The sequence below is a fragment of the Tiliqua scincoides genome, chromosome 4, assembly GCF_035046505.1.
Source record: "Tiliqua scincoides isolate rTilSci1 chromosome 4, rTilSci1.hap2, whole genome shotgun sequence".
NCBI lineage: Eukaryota > Metazoa > Chordata > Lepidosauria > Squamata > Scincidae > Tiliqua > Tiliqua scincoides.
In genome coordinates, this window is record NC_089824.1 from 11,579,069 (window position 1) to 11,599,831 (window position 20,763).

The following is a 20,763-nucleotide window of genomic DNA, read 5'->3' on the forward strand; positions in this document are numbered from 1 at the left end:
CATTCCAGCCTGCCCTCTTAGGTCATCTGAGGGGGCTCTTCTACAAGTACCGCATCTGTCCCAAGTGAGAGGGGTGGCAGCCTGGAGGCAAACCTCCTCTGTAGTGGCACCACAACTATGGAATTCTCTTCCATGGGAATTGTGAACTTCTCCCTCCCTCATGCTTTTCCGCAAGGGCTCAAAACACACCTATTTTATCTGGCGTTTGGCTGTTGAGTGTATATTTACCCTCTATGCCTCTGAAATACTGCTGTGGCTTGACTGCTTCCCTGGACTAATTTGTTCCCCGTTGGCTCAGTGACATTTGTTAGATTTGGCTCTGTTTTGGTTTATGTTTTAATGTGTAATGTAATGCACAGACCACTGAGCAGCAGAAAGGAGAGCGGGTGTGGGGAGGAGGCATGTCCGGGAGGTGGGAGGCAGGGAGAGGGCAGGGGAGGCATGCCATGGGGAGGGAGCAGGGAGGGAGGGAGGTGGGACTGGTGGAGCGATGCTCCACTAGATCCTAAGCCTTTGCGTCAGTGCCTTTTGGTAGGCAATGAATCGAGTAGCCACACTGCAAGGCTGTTCCCTTTACCCAGGGGAAGGGGATGATAAAGTAGTTTGTACTTTATTATAAAGCTTTGTAATCTGCCTTGGGCATTTGCTTCAACATGGGAAGGGGGGGGAATATAAATAAATAAATAAATAAATAAATAAATAAATAAATAAATAAATAAAGGGGGGTTTTGTGTGCCGATGGACAAGGTTGCCGATGACCAAGGTTACCTATCCATACCTACTGAGATGGTTTGAAGTGCTGCAGAGATTGTGGAACAAGCTTGCCAAGGCACCATGATCTCCAGTTGCCTAGACATTAGTCATACTGTTTCCCTTTGGAGAGGAGAACAAAGCAAAAGACCTGATACCGCTTTCCAAGTAAACAGGGTTTTCTGCGAGGCATCTCAGCTCCAGCTTAAGGTAGCACTCAAAGAAAGGATTTGGGGGGGGGGGGGAAAGGTTTGAAAGGAAGATGGTGGTCTGATATCTGTCCTGCGCTAAGCCTTCCTGGCCCTCAGAACAGTGCAGCTTCTGATGCCTCTAGAGGATTAGAGAACCACCCATGGATTTCAGTATCCGCAGGTTTTGGTATCTGCGGAAGTCCTAGAATGGATCCCCTGCATATACTGAGGGCTCACTGTATATAAATATCAGTAGTAGTAGTAGTAGTAGTAGTAGTAGTAGTAGTAGTAGTAGTAGTTCAAACTGATGGAGTCCGGGTTCAAACATCTGATAGACTGTGACACCACTGATAATCCAACTTGCAAGCTACTATTGGCAGTGGAGGAGAAATCTTTTTGTCTTTGAAATATATTGTCAGCAAGTCACTGTCTCCCAGTTTAATAGATTCATCGAGATGATAAAATGAGCACCATGTCTGCTCCTGTGGGCTCTTACAAAGTCTTTCAGGATTTTTAAAATTTGACAAAATGATCCATTCTTTCAAGTGGCTCCTTTGAACATTTGGAATGGTTCCTCCCCCCCCCCCCCACTCTCCTACCCCACACAGAACGGTAATAAAATCAATCAAAGAGGATACCCTGAAATTAACATGTAGGAGAGTGCAAAGAAAATGGGAAGACCTATGAAGATTAGCAATGGCAGGAAAGGGAAGACCCATAGAATGAAAACAAGGCAAAAAAAAGAGTCATGGGACAGGGGAGGGCACAGTTAATATGTACACAAGTATTCATTTTTCTGCTGCAAGCCAACTACATTAGAGACGTGCTTGTGCAATGGAAAATATTAACCACAGAAAGGTGCCATAATTTAAACTAAAACTTTGCCAGGTAGAGATTGGAACAATGCAGAGATGAAAAGCCTTCAGAGTTTCCAGATGCTAGTAAATCTTGAAATGGGGGGGGGGGGAGTTTCCAGAATAGTGGTCGTACTATAGAGATATACGCAAGCACACTGTGGAACGTTAGACAGATCCAGTTACAACAAAGCATGTCCGACTGAGTTTCACATCTAGCCCGAAGCAGGGGAATGGTTAACCAGAGAAGTTGCATGTTAACAGTGGAGATTATGGAATGTTTATTCAGAGTTCAGATTTCCTGTTTAAGTGTTTGGATTTCCTGAAATCTCTTCTATCAGTCCAAGGGGTGTCCACTGAGTGGCCTTCCCCCCCCCCTTTTCTGCTCACATGGGTAGACTTTCCTTCCTGCCTCCTTCCCAATTGTACTTGTGTCTCCTTACTAGCCAGGATTTTTATGGATGCAAGTCAAAACTTTTAGGCTCCTAGAAAACATCTGTGGATCACGGGACTTAACAGTTTTCTTTCAATGTAAAAACTAGAAAGCAAAGAGCAACAACAGCACAAGTTCCTGGGAATTATAACTGTAGCAATATGATCTCTTTTTTTCAGCTGCCTGTGGGAAAATAATTTTAACATTAAAAAAAATGGAATGATGGCCTTCATTTTGGCTGGCGCTCTTGGAATGGAAGTTCAAACTGGACAAGTCTTGGTGAGTTATCCATGCTGGCTTTAGGTGCAAATATTAATGGAAAAAAAAAAATCAGAGAACATCAGTGGTCATGCTGATGAAGTGTGGCTGCTTTAAAATACAAACCGGAGATAATTAAATGTTTGTTTTTGGTATGCTGGTTATTGTTTTAAATTGCCTGCAAATGCATGCTTTTTAATTGCACATAATTACTACTGCGCATGAATTGTGAAGCATAAGGAAGCTCTCATTCTGCATATCCATTCTCAGCCTGGTAATCTGACTCATGAGAGAGAGAGAGAGAGAGAGAGAGAGAGAGAGAGAGAGAGAGAGAGCATGAGAGAACACCCATTCATTTTAAGCACTGGTCTTGTGGGCACTTTTTTCCTCCTCCCAGATCTGGCTTTATAGACAAGCCACATGCTCAAACCCATCGTCTTGATATTGGCAGAAAACTAGTATTCAGATTATAGTATTCAGATATTTTTCCCCTTCAAATAACTGGATCGCTGTGGATGAACATTATTTGCATTCCTTGAAGGCCTGTTGCGCATCAAACTCTGGTTAAGTTATAAAAATTCAGCATAATCCACATGCCCTGTTTCTTTCTCTGTTGTCTTTTCAAATATTTCTGAGCTAAAAGGGAAAGGTTGAAGCAAACTCAAGGGGCCAGGAAGGGGCTAACTTGAGCCATAGCCTCCTCTCCCGAAAAGTAGGTGGGGATAAAAGTATGAATAAAAATGCATTCACATATATTACAACTATCTCAGCCAATAGTTTAAAAGTTATATAGGTTGGCATGCTCTTAGCTTGAGTGTTTAACAGAATTTAAGTTTATCCAACTTAAGTTTATCCAACACAAGATTAGATCCTTTTCTAACCATGCATATTTTACCCCACACAGTGACAAAGATGTACTCCATGTAATTACCCTGCACATTTTCACGAGTGATGCTTACATCTGTTTTGGCGAAGTTCAGTGGAGTTCTGATTTTTAGTTGATTGGGATTTTTTTTTATCCCCCTCTTGTATTTCTAGTGTTTATAATTCAACCATATGATCTCTATGGGCTAGAATCTACTTTTGATTTAAAATTGACATTCTTGTATTTTTTGGGTGCTTCTTGCAATCCAAAACTGGAAACTTAATAAGAAATAGGGAAACCTTTACGTGAATTTCTTACAGAGTGAACATACACATGTATACTACACTCTAGTAAGCTATGATGATGATGATGATGATGATGAAGAAGAAATATAGTTCATCTTTCAACAAGAGTGTTCACAAAGTGGTTTACACAGGAAAATAAATAAATGGCTACCTATACCAAAAGGGCTCACAAATGAACAAAAGACGCAACAGATCTCTCCAGAAAGTGTGCAAAGTGTGCATACTCTCACACTTTGGGCATACATTCAAATAAATGTGCATAGAATTGCAACCTTATGCAAACTTTTCAAGTTTTTTTCATGCCATTGCTGTACAAGGGCAAAAGGCAGAAATGCATTTCTAATATGGGGCTGAGCTGAAATGACCCACTCACCCCCCTTCATTTTGCCAGTCCACTTATGGATGAAGGGGAGTTTTTTGGTGATTTTTTTTTCCAGGTGAAACTTCACCTACCATAAGAACATAAGAACAGTCACACTGGATCAGGCCATAGGCCCATCTAGTCCAGCTTCCTGTATCTCATAGTGGCCCACCAAACGCCCCTGGGAGCACACCAGATAACAAGAGACCTCATCCTGGTGCCCTCCCTTGCATCTGGCATTCTGACATAGCCCATTTCTAAAATCAGGAGGTTGCACATACACATCCTGGCTTTTAACCCACAATTGATTTTTCCTCCAGAAATTTGTCCAATTCCCTTTTAAAGGCATCAAGGCCAGATGCCATCACCACATCCCGTGGCAAGGAGTTCCACATATTAACTACACGCTGAGTGAAGAAATATTTTCTTTTGTCTGCCCTAACTCTCCCAACTCCTCCTGGTGGTTGCCAGTTAGCCATTTCCTCCCAAATGTATCTTGAAAAGTCATCAGACAGTATGGGTTTGAGAAGCATTAGGGGGAAAAATGGCAGTGGATGGCATCTGGGGAGGAATACTACTGCCACTGATGTAAAGCAGGCAGTGGTTGTGGTGACAAGCAAAATGGAGGCAAACAAAGGTAGGCTAGTGTTGCCCCACTTTTGCTCCCTACTAAAATTTCTCCTCCATGGAGAACTTTTGGCCCAGCTTTTCTTCTAAATGCACTTGCTTCAGGTTTTGAAATCACTTGCTGGCTATGCATGCTGGTAAAGTCCAAACTGAATTTCACGGGTTTTTTGTCTGTTTTTCATGTCACCTCTGCACAGACATGTTCTGCCTTCAGTATTTATTTACATAGCACCATCCATGTATATGGTGCTTAATGTAAAGTGAAGAAGGGCGGTCCCTGTCCTGAAGGGTCACACATAGGTCACGGGTGGCCAAACTTGCATAATGTAAGAGCCACAGGGCACAATCCTAACCAGGTCTACTCAGAAGTAAGCCCTATTTTGTTCAGTGAGGCTTACTCTCAGGAAAGTTTGGTTAGGATTGCAGCTACATATGATAAACTTCAGGTGTTTAAGAACCACAATATTTAGGAAGCATTTAAATTCTTAAATATAATGTTCACCCATGAACATTAAACTTGTGTTTTAATCCAGTAGATTCAGTTTATACCCAGTAAATTAGTATAAAGCTTGAGCATTTTAAAATTTACCTTTTATATTAATTGAGACACCAAAAGGAGACCAGCCACCATATTTCTGCGAGCCATACATTATATGTCAGAGAGCCACATGTGGCTCGCAAGCTGCAGTTTGACCACCCGACATATGGGAATGGCTTTTTTCTCCCTAAATGCCAACATTTCCTTCCTGTAGGAAAGCATGTTGGGAAAAACTTGTCCATTTCACCAGTGCTAATTTCCTTCAGATTGCCCCTTGTCCATTTCACCAGTGCTAATTTCCTTCAGATGCCCCCTTCTTAGCTCACTGGTGAAATTGAGAAGGTTGGGGGAAGGTTTGTCAGTTTCACCATTGCTGGTTTCTTGCACTCTTGTATCTCCTTCTCCACTCCCTGGTGACACTGACTAGGTTGGGAAAAACCATGACTGCAACATCAATTCAGATATACTTCACAACCTCCTTCTCAGCTCTCTGGTGAAGTTAACAGTATTGGAGGAACCCCTTACCAGTCTAGGCAGAGTTCATTCATTTCTTTGCCCCTCCCACAGAAACACACTTCACTCTTCTATAAAACTTTTTTCACCCAGTTTTGTCAGTTTCACTGGTGATCACAGCAAGGGGACAGTGAAGAAAATGGCAGTGTAGTGAGCCAGAAAAATAACTGTGCTGCTGTATCTGTGTTTTGTTACAGGACAGTATGGGCTGCATCCATGATAGCGCAGGCAGGGGAGTGTCTTTTTCTGCAGTAAGTGGTTGGGGTATGGTGACATTTAAAGTGTGAAAAGCATAATTAGTGAAAGCTGATGACATGCAGTAACTGAATGGAAGAGTACCAAGGGGTTTCAGCCTAGGTCCCACTGAACTCAGTGAGGCTTACTTTTGCAAAAGCATGGGTAGAGATGGGCTGCACAAATCATTCATAGTTATGAAAAGCTATCACAACTGACATCAGAAGGACTTTGACTTTAACTAGGAATGGTTTAGATATATTGGAAAACTTTCTTAATGTCTTGTCTATAAGACCATTTGGGCATTTGGTGATGCAGATACTGCACAAGGGTTTCTACACATATTCAGCCTCAGCTCTTTCTACTTCACCTTGTCTGTTCTTGGTGCAGTACTGAAAGCTTCTTGGAGTTGCATGAAAGAGGCTTCTGTTTCTAGCAGTGCAATCCTAGACACATTTACTCAGCATTAAGTTCTATTGAGTTTAATGGGACTTAGAGCCTGTTCCTGTGCTTTGCATGCCAGCTTACTGCCAGTGCGCACTGTCACAAATATGCAATAAAGCACTTTTGTGGGGGGTTAGCACTGGCCAAGCGCTGGAGCAGGCCCAGTGCAAGCCCGTGCTGGGACAGTGCTGGTGAGAGCTCAGTGATCCACCACCAGGTGCTCCTTGCGAAGTACCTGACAGCGGAGAGGTGAGACGGGGGGGGGGGAGACGGAGAGCAGGCGGTCCGGGGTGGATGGAGGGGGGAAGGTGTGATGGGGAGGGAGTGGAGTGGGAGGGGAATGGGACCGTCAGAGCTCAGCTCCGCCAGATACAGAGCCCCGTGTCAGCCTGCGCGACCCAACATGGGACTCCTTGATTCTGTGCCAGCTAAAAAGCCACCACAGAATCAAGTAGCCCCATTGCAGGCTACTTCCCTTACCTAGGAGAAGGGAATGAAAGTCCCCTTCTCCTGAGGAGCCACCAGCTGCCACCCAGTGCACAAAGGATACCGCGGCAGCCATTTTTGGTGCTGCAGCAGCCACACGTGCTGGGCAGTTCAGAATTGGGCTTCCCGTCCCTGTTAAGTGTCCATAGGATTCCATCCTAAGGGCCAAATCCTATCAAACTTTCCAGCCCTAATCCAGCCACAATGGAGCCCCGAGTTAAGGGAACAAATGTTCCCTGACCTTGAGGAAGCCTCCCTGACTGTCCCCCTTCCACAGGCTGCAGTGCACGCCCCATTGGCATGGCTGCATCAGTACTGGAAAGTTAGATAGGATCACGACCCAAGTCTCTCAAAATTTCAGTGCTGGCTTCCCTAAACAAACATTCTGCCTGCTCCAGGAATGGAGATATTAACATTTGCAGTCTGTTTTTCTCTGGGAAACTAACAGTATCCATTTGGCTCAGGTTAGGAATGTCATGAGGAAGACTGAGGGTTTGGAATAAGTCAGGGAAAAGAGTCAGGACACAGCTGCAGGACTATAGCTGCTGCAATAGTAAGTTTAAGTAAGTGTAACAGGACACTTCCTATTCTAGTGTGAGTGTAAATACAATAATGCTAATTTTCTGCAATGATTTTCTATATTTAAGATTTTAGAGAGACTTAAGAGTGGAGTTCAGTTTTCTGAATGACTGTATCTAGCTGCCAATACTACACGGGCAGGTAGACCTGGGCTCTAAAGACTGTTCTTTGGGAACGGGCTCAAAAGAAACTTTGTATCCCCTAATAAAATTCCTCTGAGAGATCCTGGCTTGGCGGGCTGTGGATTGGGGATCCAAAAGTATATAAGGGTCTTAGGTCTATGGGTCCGGATCCTGACCAGGCAACTGTACCTTGACGAGTGACCCAGAAGGGACATCCTAACAGTGGTGACATCTACAACAGTGGTGGCAGGGGCTGGGTGGGTGGAAGTTGTTTTCCACGTACGGATTTGAGCTAGCCAGCCAGTTCTTGTGCTACAGGCTTCTGCTTGGTTCGCTTCCACCTCCACTTTAGATGCAGTCTTGCATTTTTGACATTAATTTTGCAGACATGTTGAAAAACTGGTTCTTGGAGAGCTTTCAGATATCCTCTGGAAAAGAAAAGAAAAAAAAAGAGTTAGCAAACTAGGTCATCTGAACCCATTTGCTTGCTGTGGTTTTACACGTGACGTCTGGAAAGAAGAAAGTGTGGCTTCCAAATCTAAGCTGTTTTCTTTCCCACAAGTTTGTGTCAGTGCCATTTCTGTTGCTTACTGTGGGGCAGGTGGGGGGGGGGAATAGCCAGTGCTTTAGATACCGAAAACTCATTTTTGAAATGGGGCCATTGGAGCTCAGTCTGACACAGGGATCTTTGCTCCTGGACATAGCAGCACAAAAGCTCTGCAAACTCCATGCTTTTGGTGCCTCAAAAGAGCCCACTTACACAAGTGGCTTGTTGTTATTTCAATGGTGTAGCTAGAGGGGGTGCAAAGCACTGAGTTTTGCAAGGAGCTCCACCAGTGTGCAAGAGGCCCCTCCTCTTTGGAGCCAGATGTATGCCTCCTTTTGCTCCCACCACCTGGAATGACTCCAGAGAGGAAGGGGAGAGGCTCCCTGCAAAACTCAGTGCTTTACACCCCCTCTAGCTACACCACTGTGTTGGTTCTCAGTGTGATTTAAACCACAGGGGTAATCTGATGCCACCAAACAAGGCATTATGATGCCGAATTGTGGGAACAAAAGATGCAGCATTGACTCCTTAACTGAGAAAATGCTACAAGTGATTGACAGCCCAATCCTTTGCATGTCTACTCAGAAGTAAGACCCATTTAGTTCAGCTTACTCCCAGGAAAATGTGCCTAGAATTGCAGCTTCATTTCCCCATCTTGTTTTGGGAGTCACCAGACTGAATTCACAAAACTTCTCATTCTAAACTTCTAAACTTCTAATTCATTTTGGGAGTCACCAGACTGAATTCACAAAACTTCTAATTCTAGGCCAAACTGGATGTGCTTGGGGTGTCTCATGACTGGAACTCACAACCTGTTTTTCTTTTAAGAGGCAGCCATAGAGGAGTGCAATTTGGATCACCGAGCAGGGGAGGGAAGGTTTAACCCTTTGCCCCAGTGCTGTTTCTTGACTTAAATTGCCCCATCCCCTTGAATAGCAATTTTCTACTGGTGTGGCATGGCACATTGGTGTGCTGCAAAAGGTCTGCAGGGGTACCACAAGAGTTTGGAACACAGTGGTTGAAAATAACTGAAAAAACTCCTCCAGGTTCTGCTATTCTGTTTCCAGAGCACCTGTAGTAACAAATTGCTCTGCTAGGAGAGGAAGAGGGACAGACATAAGAACATAAGAAAAGCCCTGCTGGATCAGGCCCAGGGCCCATCTAGTTCAGCTTCCTGTATCTCACAGTGGCCCACCAGATGCCTCAGGGCCCAATCCTATCCAATTTTCCTGTGCCGGTGCAGCCGGGCTTATAGGGAATGCACTGCATCCTGTGGTGGGGAGGCAGTCACAGAGGCCTCCTCAAGGTATGGGAACATTTGTTCCCTTACCTTGGAGCTGTATTGTGGCTGCACCAGAGCTGGAAAGTTGGATAGGAATGGGCCCTCAGGGAGCATACACAGTGGTGTCACTTGGATTCGCCCAGTACAGGAGGCCTGCATGTCACCCGATGCAGTGGGCGGGGCAACGCCCCAGATGGTGGGCGTGGTGATGTGCCATCACCCCGCCCCCACTGGTTTTTTGGCTGTACCTTTTGTTAGAACACAGATATTTCAATGTGGTTTGTTTCATTGCATTCTGCATGAAATTAGGTATTGATTGATATATTGATATATAGCATGATGGTATTATTCCTCCAAACTCTGATTTTAGTGATTTTGAAAACTTGTAGAGTCACACACACACACCCATGTCAACTTACTAACACCTTATTGCAGCAGTTCTCAAACTTTTAGCACTGGGACCCACTTTTTAGAAGGACAATCTGTTCTGGACCCACCGGAAGTGATGTCATGGGCTGAAGTGACATCATCAAGCAAATTAAAATAAATAATTAAATTAAAATAAAAGAAATAAATAAGGGGGAGCCAGTCCTGTTCCATCAAGTGAATCTACTGTGAAGTAAGTCCCATAGTGGTCAATGGGGCTTACTCTCAGGAAAGTGTGGGTAGGATTGCAGCCTGTGAGCCCAATCCAACTCATGTCTACTCAGAAGTAAGTCCCATAGTGGTCAATGGAGCTTACTCTGTAGTCTGCCTGCAATAACCCCCCACCCCAAAAGAATCAGTTAGATTTCCAGCCCTCCCAGTGCACAGTTTAAAGTTCTTCTATTTCAAGCATATCAGTATAAAGACCCTCCTGGCTTTGCAAGTGCAAAATAGAAAACTTTCCCCTTAACAGTTCAAGCCTCTTTTTTGTCCTTTTTAGTGGGGGGGAGGCTGCCTTCTGGAGCATTTGTTGCACTCCAGCTCAATCGGATCAGGACACTTCTGGTGTCCTCACATTCCCCTTTGCCTGGCCTGACCACCAGCCAAGGCAAGTCTGTCTACTCATGAGTAAACACGATCGTGAGGCTGCTTAGCTTTCCATAGAGCTCAATAGACTGCAGCTGGGAGGGACGTCCTTCTCGGGTGTTTTTGAAGACTGCATTCATCAGATCAGGACCATTCTGACATCCTTGGAGTCCTCTCAGCCTGCCCTTTCCAACGGACTAAGGCAAGCCTGCCTACTTGTGAGTGAGCGAAGGATACGGCTCACTTTGACTTTCCATAGGGCTCCATACATTTTTTCTTTCCGGTTTTTTGGCCATAATTTTTGAACAAAAGGAGTGATTTCAATTCTGTTTTTTGCATTGCATTCAGCTGGGAATTCCACATCCAACAGTGTATGGCATGACAGGGTAGCTCTGAAAGCCACAAAGTTACCGTGTCCTCCCCGGAGGGCGTGTCACTCCCCCCCCCCGCGCGTCGCCCGGTGCAACCCACAGCCCCCATACCCCGCTAGCGACACCAGTGAGTACACACAAGACCATAAGATACTTGCATCTTGCTGCCACCTCCCTGCATCTAGCATTCTATTTACCCTCACACCCGGACAATTCATTACTACAGGCAGTTGCCCTAGAAAAAGATGTGCAGAACCCTAAAGAGTCTCCCAGAAACCGGACGTGATGTCACAAGAGGTGAAGACCATCTAGAAGACTATAGAGGTCTGTGCCATGAGAAGAAAAAATATTGACAATTGCTGCCCTAGAAGCTGCTGTTAGTGACAGAGGGGAAACCTACTTCTTCTGGGTTTAGGTGGGGAAGCAAATGTGGTGTCAGGCCTCTCCTGCTCAAGTCATTGAGCATTAACCCAGGTGCACATAGGCGGCTTCAGCACAGAAGTTGTCAGTACAGGAGCTGAAAGTTGGGGTTGCCAGGACAGTTGCAAGTTGTGATTCCAGTTGTGACTTGGAGGAGGGCATGCCGAGCTTCCTCTCATCCTGCAGATTTCTACTAATGGGAACCCCATTTTGGAAGCAGCAAAAGCAAATGTAAAGGAAGAAGCATCCTGGCCCTCTGGGACCTGTTCTACACAGCTTGGACAGCCATTTGTGCTCTCACATAATCCAAGGGTCACTTGGGAGGAATGCTGGAAATCTAGAGTCCATCCGATCCCTCTCTGATCAGAAAATCTGGCAAGAAAAGCCCTTTTCAGGGACCGGGACCAGGCCTCCTGGTTTTGATTAGGCAGAACACACTGTGGGAATAGGCTTACTGGTGGTATTTTGGTATTTCCTCTTTGGGTCACACCCAGCACTGGGAAATGTGGGAGAGGAGTCTATGCTTTTGAATTTCTAAGGGCTGTCTCCTTTGTGTACTCCAAAGGATGATCAATCCTCTCAGGTAATCAGCAGAGGTAAGGCTAGGTCAGGGCTGGACAGATATTTCAGATTCCTAAGTGACCAAGTCACCTTTTGAGAATCCCATCATATGTTTTTATACAGCCCATCTGGTGCAGGGAGGGATGTGAAGGAGGGAAAAACTGGCATAGGCTCTAGAAGTACATTTGGAACATATGAAACTAAGGCTGCAAATCCTAACCATGCTTTTCTGAGAGTAATCACCATTGAACAAAATAGGACTTACTTCTGAGTAGCACTGAGTAGTGCTCTGAGTCAGATAGCTGTAACATTTTCCCAAACGCAGTCACGTATCATGGTAGCATCAAGTCTAAAAGATTAAAAATAAAATATTGAAATGAATGGAAACCCACCTGAAATGGGCTCGTGTCCCACCCAGTGGGTCCTGACCCACAGTTTGAGAAACACTGGTATAGGGAATGAACAAGTAAATATTAGAGATGGCAATTTAAATAAATAAATATTTATAAATTGTGTTCGTCCATCATTTTTGAAGAGGACCCTGACATCTAACAGTGTCAAAGCTTGCGTGTGAATTGGATTAAAGTGAGGGAGAGGTGCACATAGTCAGCCTCACTCTCTCTCTCTTCCCAGATTCCATCTTGCTCCAATAGCAGGACAAAAGTTGAGATGGTTGGAGATGAGCTGGGTGCAGTGATTGGCCAGTGCATTTTTCGTGTCTTGCCGTGCTCTTTGTGTACCACGTCGCTTTAAGGAACCGCCTTCATGACCGCTGGTCCTATTCTAGTAGGTCTCATCTGCTCAATCTGCCGGAGTCTGTCCATGCTCGGGATAGACAATTCCCTATCTCGCTGAAGGTCAATGACCCGACAGCTACCCTCAACCTGATTTGGCCAGCCTGTCGAAGCTGTTTCCCGGGGTGTGGCCGCTGCGCATGCTACAGCTACTGGGAACCATAGGTGAGAGCTGAGTGACAGGTGGGGACCAAAGGTGGACAAGCTGCCCTAAAAGGATATGACATGCCCTACACCAGAGGGACTACCCCTCCCTGAACACCCCATACACCCCAAATAAATAAACACACACGCATGCACACATTCATCAAGGTCGTGTTGATAGGGAGGCCCGGTTCTCTCTCTACACACACACAAGTTGATTTATCTTATAACCTGCAGTGATTTCATCTTCTGTCCCCTTTATCATACCCGAGGTTCTGTTTTTTGATAATGTATGTTGGGAATGATAATGTTGGGAACATGGGAACAGAGAGAGAGAGAGAGAGAGAGAGAGAGAGAGTCTGGATTTTTTTGAATGGGGGAAAAACTGCTTGTGTCAGTACTGTAGTTAACTATTGGTTAACTAGTAGTTAATTATTGTAGCTACTAACAATAGTTAGTTAGCAGGCAGGCGCAGACAAGAAAGAGAGATGATCCAACACTGAACTTGCAAGATAAGTATGTTATAGAAGTTGCGAAGCTCAGGCCACACTGCTGGTGATGAACTGTCTGTCACCAGGCCAACACTACTGGACCTCGACCTTCATCCAAATTCACTGAGGAGCCCTGGACATTGCGGGCTGCTTTCACCCATCCCCTACTCATTCTGTCTTTCAGTATGCATAAAGAGCTCCTCAGCTCACTAGCTACCATGAACCATGTCTCTCATTCACTCTTGTGCCTGCCAATTCACCAGGGTTTGTTTTTGTTATGCTGGCAAGGATGAACAAGCAGTTTTCACAGGAATAGAAGCTTCACAGTGTTGGCTTTAAATACTGGGTCTCAGTTGTGTTTTTTTGGTAAAGATTCCCTTCCTGCTGTTGCATGTCAAGACCCTTTCCCCCATCCCTCATGCACACTGGCAGATGACAAAACAATTAGACATGCCTCCTCTCCGTAAATGCGGTACTAAAAATTGCAAAATTCAAGAAGGCATGCAAATTCACCATAGCAAACCAGGAAGCAAGTGTTTTGGCCCTGCATTTTATGGGGAACACCATCTCCCAGTTACATATTTATCCTGTAATGTATGGGATGCATACATTGTAATGTATGTCCTTGCGATACAAGGACATCTGCAAGAGGGATCTGAAGGCCTTAGGGATGGACCTCAACAAGTGGGAAACCCTGGCCTCTGAGCGGCCCGCTTGGAGGCAGGCTGTGCAGCATGGCCTTTCCCAGTTTGAAGAGACACTTGGCCAACAGTCTGAGGCAAAGAGGCAAAGAAGGAAGGCCCATAGCCAGGGAGACAGACCAGGGACAGACTGCACTTGCTCCCGGTGTGGAAGGGATTGTCACTCCCGGATTGGCCTTTTCAGCCACACTAGACGCTGTGCCAGAACCACCTTTCAGAGCGCGATACCAGAGTCTTTTGAGACTGAAGGTTGCCAATACAATACAATATGGGATGCAGTGAAGGGGAATTGTTAGACTGAAAAGGATGCTTAACCCTTCCTCCATCCACTGTTTCCTTCCCCCCCCCCCTAAAAAAAATGCCTCCTGTAATGTGTTCTTAGGATTCTTAAGAGGTTGTTCTTAGGGAAACAGCCTTCATGAGGAATATTCCTTCGTGAGGAATTTGCAGAAAAGAGTCAACAGCAGTGGTGTAGCTAATGAACGTGCAGAGCTCAAAATGATGCCCCGGAAGTGATGTCACAACCAGAAGTGACATCATGCCCGGGCTTTTCAAAAATGAAAATCAAGGGGAAAAACTGTTTCTTCCCCCCAGCAGCTCACCACCCACTTGCTCTGCCACCTCCCCCCAGCTAGTGGCATAGCTAAGGTATCTATACGCTACCTGGGATCAAAAACGATTTTGTAGTCCTCCCTCCATGACAAAATCAAATTTAATTAAGCTAATAAATAAAAAGTGTGCCCCTTATTAAATATTAGTGTGCCCCTAAATAAATAAAAAGTGTGCCTCTAACCTCTAGTGGTTAGAGACACTGAGCTGGGGTGAAGAGGGACAATTATTTTCTCCATGCTAAATATAAGAGGAGCACCATTTGAAAAAGTGCCTCTTTACCAGTTAGCAGGAGTAGCTATGTTATGATACATGGAAATGAGAGCTGACGCATATTAACACCTTATTGGTTCCACCCTGTGTTATAATAACATCTCATTGGCTCTCAGAACAATCAGTCTCATAAGTCAGTTTTGAATTAAGAAAAGCCACTTTTTGTTCCATAAGGCAGTTGTGTTTTCATTTTCTGGTTAATTACCATAACTTTTGATAGAATGCAGATATTCCAATGGGGTTTGTTTCACTGCATTCTGCATTAAATGACCTTTCCAATGATATATAACATGATGGTATTATTCATACATACCAATTTTTTCACAAATTTGGCCACTAGTGTCAAGCTCAGCTTGTTGCCCCCCTACAACTTGTTACCCGGTTTGACTGCTACCCCCTGCACCCCCTTAGCTATGCCACTGGTCAACATGTGTGTTTTGTATGGTGCTAATCAGCCTGCCTTCAGGTGATCTTCTCCTTTCCCCTGCATTCTCTATTCTTAGCAAGCATGGCGGTGAGACTACATCTTATGTTCTGGTAGCCAAATCTTAGAACGGAGATTGTAGAGCTGAAAATAAACAGGCAGTCAGAATGATCAGGAGGCTGGAGCACATTACCTACAAAGCAGTGTTAAGGGCACATAAGCACCTGGGCACCTTATTCTGTGTTGGGACCATTGCACAGCAGGAAAGTGTTAAATACCCCCTTCTTGCATGCCGTGGTACTCCTCCTAGTCAGATACACACAGCTGTTATTTAGATTAGAAAAAAAAACATACAGGACCAAACTACCCAGGTACATATTTTGGCCCTTCTACTAACATTTTTCCCCCCAAAAAGGCAGTGTTTCTCAAACTATGGGTCAGGACCCACTAGGTGGTTCACGAGTCCATTTCAGGTGGGTCCCCATTCATTTCAATATTTTATTTTTAATCTGTTAGACTTGATGCTCCCATGGTATGTGACTGCATTTGGGGAAATGTGACAGACCTGTACTTTTAACAAGCTGCTATGTATATTCTTTTAACAATGAGTCAAGGGGACTTAATCCTGGGTAAATGTGGGTAGGATTGCAGCCTAGGATTGTTAAAAAATTTTCCTGCTTGATGATGTCATAAGAACATAAGAACAGCCACACTGGATCAGGCCATAGGCCCATCTAGTCCAGCTTCCTGTATCTCACAGGCCCACCAAACGCCCCGAGTCATTTCTGGTCATGACTTCATTCTTGGTGGGTCCTGACAGATTCCCATTCTAAAAGGTGGGTCCCAGTGCTAAATGAGTAAGAACCATTGCCAAAAGGCATTCGCAAAAAACAAATTGGCAGAGACTTACCAAGATGGTCCTTCATAAAGACAACAAGTTGGACCATAGGCAAATGACTCTTTGCACATTTTCAGGAAAGGAGTGCCCTATTTTCTAGGTGCAGACTACAGCTTAACCTACCCCATACAATGGGGGAGCAGCTACCACCAACATCTGGCAAGCAGAAACCATATTTGTTTTACTCTTCAATAGAGGTGGCTCATTGTAACAGAATATCACACACACACACACACACACACACACACACACACACACACACACACACCATCAGTATAAACTGAACTGGCAGCTAACCACCAATCTTTTTGACGATGTGGCTTTCAGTCACTCCCAAGAAACTGTCTCTAAGTATTTGCAGACAGTGTGGTTCCAGAGCAGGAAAAGCTTTTCTTTGCGATGACAACATGCAGACACAGGAAACGGAGCATTCCATTGCAGCCTCCTGGCAAAAGACGTTCCGTGTTATCATTTGGCGCACTATAAAGCTTCCATCCACCGTTGAAGTGCCCTGGATCTTTTTTTGAGGGGGGGGGGCAGCAGAGAGAGAGAGAGAGAGAGAGAGAGAGAGAGAATTACTTAATGTATAGATTCCATTTCAGAAATAAGAGCAGGCAATTAATAAGTCAGAAATCCCTTTCTTTCTTTCTTTCTTTCTTTCTTTCTTTCTTTCTTTCTTTCTTTCTTTCTTTCTTTCTTTCTTTCTTTCTTTCTTTCTTTCTTTCTTTCTTTTGAATATTGTACAAAGCCACTGGTCAGGAACACCTTCCAGTAGCTCTCCATTCCATTTATGACCTCCCACCAGACACATTAACTGAAGAACAAAGTGGTTATATAAATTAACCTTGTAAACTTGTAAAATGTTTAAAAACGAATGAAAACTTGTATTCTTGTCTTTTCATAGCAGCACAGTGAGGTGATAAAATCCAGGGATGTTTAAATGTACTACCTCTTTCAGAACAAAGCCCAGAAGGCTTCAGGGTGAGAAAGGCCATGTGAAAGAACCAGGGGGAACCAGGGGTTTTGCAGCAGAAACCTGTGCAAATGTATGATCTCTTCAGGTGTCTGAACTGGAGACAGTCTGCAGAAAATGTGTGCTTGTAGGTTTTATCAACAAACTGCATAGAAACCTTTCTGACCCTGAATGAGACCACTGGTCCACCCAGCACAATATTATCATCACTGACTAGTAGAGGCTCTCCAGGCTGTGTCCTTTTCCAGTCTTTCCTAGAGATGTTAGGACCTGAGCATGAGACCATCTGTGTGCAAGACATATGCTCCTCTACTGACCTTCTAAATCAGGGGTCAGCAACCTTTTTATTAAAAAGGGCTGTATGTTCACACTGTTGCCAAACTTCTGAGTTGCTGAGCACCCAGAAAAGGCTGTGAGGAGTTTGGCTTGGGAGGCAAAGTCTTCTGCCCAATTTCCCATGTGCCAGAGGGGGAATGGAGGAGCTGCCTGCTTGGGCTTGCAGAATCCCTATACCATTATGCACAGGAGCTCAGCAAGCCCAGGCAGGCAGCTCTGTCATTCTCTGTCCAGCATGCAGCAAACAGAGTATGAGGTTTTGCCTCCCAAGTTGAGCTCTGAGCAGCCTGGATAACTTTGGCTGGCGGGCCGGATTCAGCTGACCCTTGTCCTATGTTGAGTTGTTGGCAACCTTCAGTCTCAAAAGACTCTGGTATCGCGCTCTGAATGGTGGTTCTGGAACACCATCTAGTGTGGCTGAAAAGGCCAATTCGGGAGTGACAATCCCTTCCACACTGGGAGCAAGTGCAGTCTGTCCCTGGTCTGTCTCCCTGGCTATGGGCCTTCCTTCTTTGCCTCTTTGCCTCAATCTGTTGACCAAGTGTCTCTTCAAACTGAGAAAGGCCATACTGCACAGCCTGCCTCCAAGCGGGCTGCTCAGAGGCCAGGGTTTCCCACCTGTTGAGGTCCACTCCTAAGTCCTTCAGATCCCTCTTGCAGATGTCCTATGTATGCCCTTGGTTTTCCTGCAGGCTGTTAGCAGCAAATCATTACACTATTTTAGAGGTTGGCTGTGTGATGCTGTTCTCTGAATTCAACAGGATGGACGTAACCACTTCAGGCTTCAGATGTGAAATGCCATATTTGGGCATGTTTCTACATGAGAAGAACCCTTGCAAGTAGCAAAGTTACACCTCAGACAAGTTCTAGCCCAAACTGCTTCCCGCTTGTTACTTATTTTTTTACTAGTTTATTTTCACTTACAGGGAGTTTCTTATCCATCAGCTGTTTCTTTGTATTCTGCTTTGCTGCAAGAGAGAAAGTCCAAAGCAGCTCACAAAGCATAAAAAGAATAAAAATGGCAGTACATCATCAAAGCATAATATATCAGCATTACATTAATTAATACAGCATTAATTCATGTTGATCTTGTATCGAAACTTTGACCAGAAACCAATAATAATAGCTGTAGTAAGACAGTATATAGTAAAACATAATACCAGCATTTTAAAGTATTCAACAACAATACATTTCATGCAAGGTATCAACATTAACATTGACCAGGAATGGCCACTCAAGTCCTGACGACTTGACTCAAGTCCTGAAAACACGTTTTCCCATGACTCAAGTCAACTCGAGTCACAGACATCACTGACTTAGATGTGACTCGCCACTCATCACAGTGACTTGGAAATGAGTCATGACTCATAGATAGTTGAGTCACAAAGACTTGGGATTTTTGTGCCTGGAACTTGTTTTTTGCTTATGTGCACTTGCTCACTTTTTTCCCACCACTTCCATATTACCCCAAAAGACTTTGTGGCCAATCCAGAAGCTAACAATCAAACCAGCATGAACATTAGACTTGGTGGGAAGAGGGTAGGTGGTTCCAGGAGGCAGGGGCTGGGGGGTGGAGGGGAGGAAGGAGGCTGCAGGAGGCTGGGTGGAGGAACCAGAAGAAGTCAGGGGCAGCGCAGGAGAGGAGGCTCTTTGCCATCTCAGAACAAACGATTGGACAAGTAATGCATGGCCTGTTTTTTTTTTTCTGGATGAGGGAGGAGAGGGTTTTGTGACAGGAACTAGTGACTGGATATAAGCCCAAGGAGGGGGTAAAAGAGGTGGGTAAGAGGTGTTTCTTTGCAATAGAAGTGGAGGAAGGAAGCCACAATGGGACTTCTGAGTAGACCTGCAAAGGACTGGGCCGTAACTCTTCCAGCTGCTGCAGGTGACCCTCCCCCCCCCCGCCTGCTGCTTCTGCTCCCTCACTCTGTCTCCTCCTGCCTTGCTGAGCTTGGATACCTCCCTGTTGATCCATGGCAGCAACTATTACCCTGCACATGCCTGATGTCATCTGATCTTGGAAGCTAAGCAGGGTCAGGCCTGGTTGGTACTTGGATGGGAGACTGCCTGGGAATACCGGGTGCTGTAGGCTTATACCATAATCTTTCGAGACTGAAGGTTGCCAACCATGTTGGTCCACCCATGGCATGCTGCTTGGTGGTCCTTCTGAAATCGGAAGTCATGATGTGAATGGGGGGGGAGGGTTGGTGCTGGGATTTGTGTGGAACCAATTGCTCTTCTGCACTGCTGCACTCACTCGAATAACATTCCAGCCTTTGTTTACATACACGAAATGAAAATGGTGGCTGAAGTGAAGGTCTTGAACACATCGCTGACTGCAGATGGGATGGGAACATCAGGGCAGTTTTAATGAGATCTTCCCCCCCCCCCAGCACCTCCCTTTTTTCTGCAGAGTTGCACCTCACTTGGGCAGCGACTCATTTTCTCCTAAGACTTGGACTAGAGTCAAAATGACTCTACAGCTGGCTCAGGATGAGTCATGATGGTTGCCTGTTATGACTCCTGAGTCGAATGGGGGGGGCAACTTGAGACTCGACTCAGGCCCAGTGACTCCAGCACATTCCTGACATTGACTAATACTTGGTAATGATTCATCTCTCAAAACATTTCAAAATAAAAGCAAAGGTAGCATCAAAAATTGAAGACTATACCAGCAGCCTCAATGGGTCAACTCAATATTGCTGGCGCAAGTCCGCATTGATCTGTGTTTGCAGATCAGGCCCAGAAAGGGGGAAAGGATATGATGTGCATCAGCAGTGCCAATCCCATCCCCCTTCCAGGTTTGATCTGCCCACACCTTCCCTGACGCTCCCGCCCCCCCACCCCATTTCATCCCCTTCCTGCCTTCCCCCGCCCTTCCTTTGCCCTGCCAGCGCCCTGCTCCAGTTGACATTACTCCATGTGCCAATGCCAACAGGAAAGCTTTGGTCTTCCCACCAGTGCTGCTGGTAGGTGCGCTGTTACAAGTTGCTTTACTGCATTTTTGCAGCAGCTTCTGCTGCAAATTTTCAGACATACAAAAGGCAGCAACTCAACCAGAGAAGCATTTAGAAAAATCCTCAGATCTCCCCACCTCTGTGCCACCTAAAGGGACCCTGCCAGAGAGCTACCAAATATCAATGTTGAGGTGCATTCCAAATTGTGCTTTCTCTTTCCCTGCTGTCTGAAATGGAACAGTCCATTTCGCTACCTCTGGGCTCCAGCATCTAATTCAGAAGTCAGCTGCGTGTGCAGACCAAGCCCATCTCACCAAACAATTTGATTGCCATCGGCCCTTTCCCTGCTGTTTCTCGGCACAGACGCTGGAGATGAGGGGTTGGCCAGCAGCACATACAGTACAAGTCCCA

At 45.2% G+C, this 20,763-nt stretch overlaps 1 protein-coding gene across 4 annotated transcripts in view; it reads left to right on the plus strand.

Annotated features, from left to right (window-relative positions):
- The first annotated feature begins 2,249 nt into the window (after positions 1–2,249).
- Positions 2,250–20,763, plus strand: part of ASAP1 (ArfGAP with SH3 domain, ankyrin repeat and PH domain 1) — a 184,042-nt gene continuing 165,528 nt past the window's right edge. For 3 of the 4 annotated variants that reach the window (XM_066623058.1, XM_066623061.1, XM_066623062.1), the window contains exon 1: positions 2,250–2,507. The gene's annotated coding sequence lies outside the window, so the exon portion shown is untranslated. Of the gene's footprint in view, positions 2,508–12,628; positions 12,712–20,763 lie in introns of those variants that run through there. The other variant, XM_066623059.1, reaches the window with a different exon arrangement.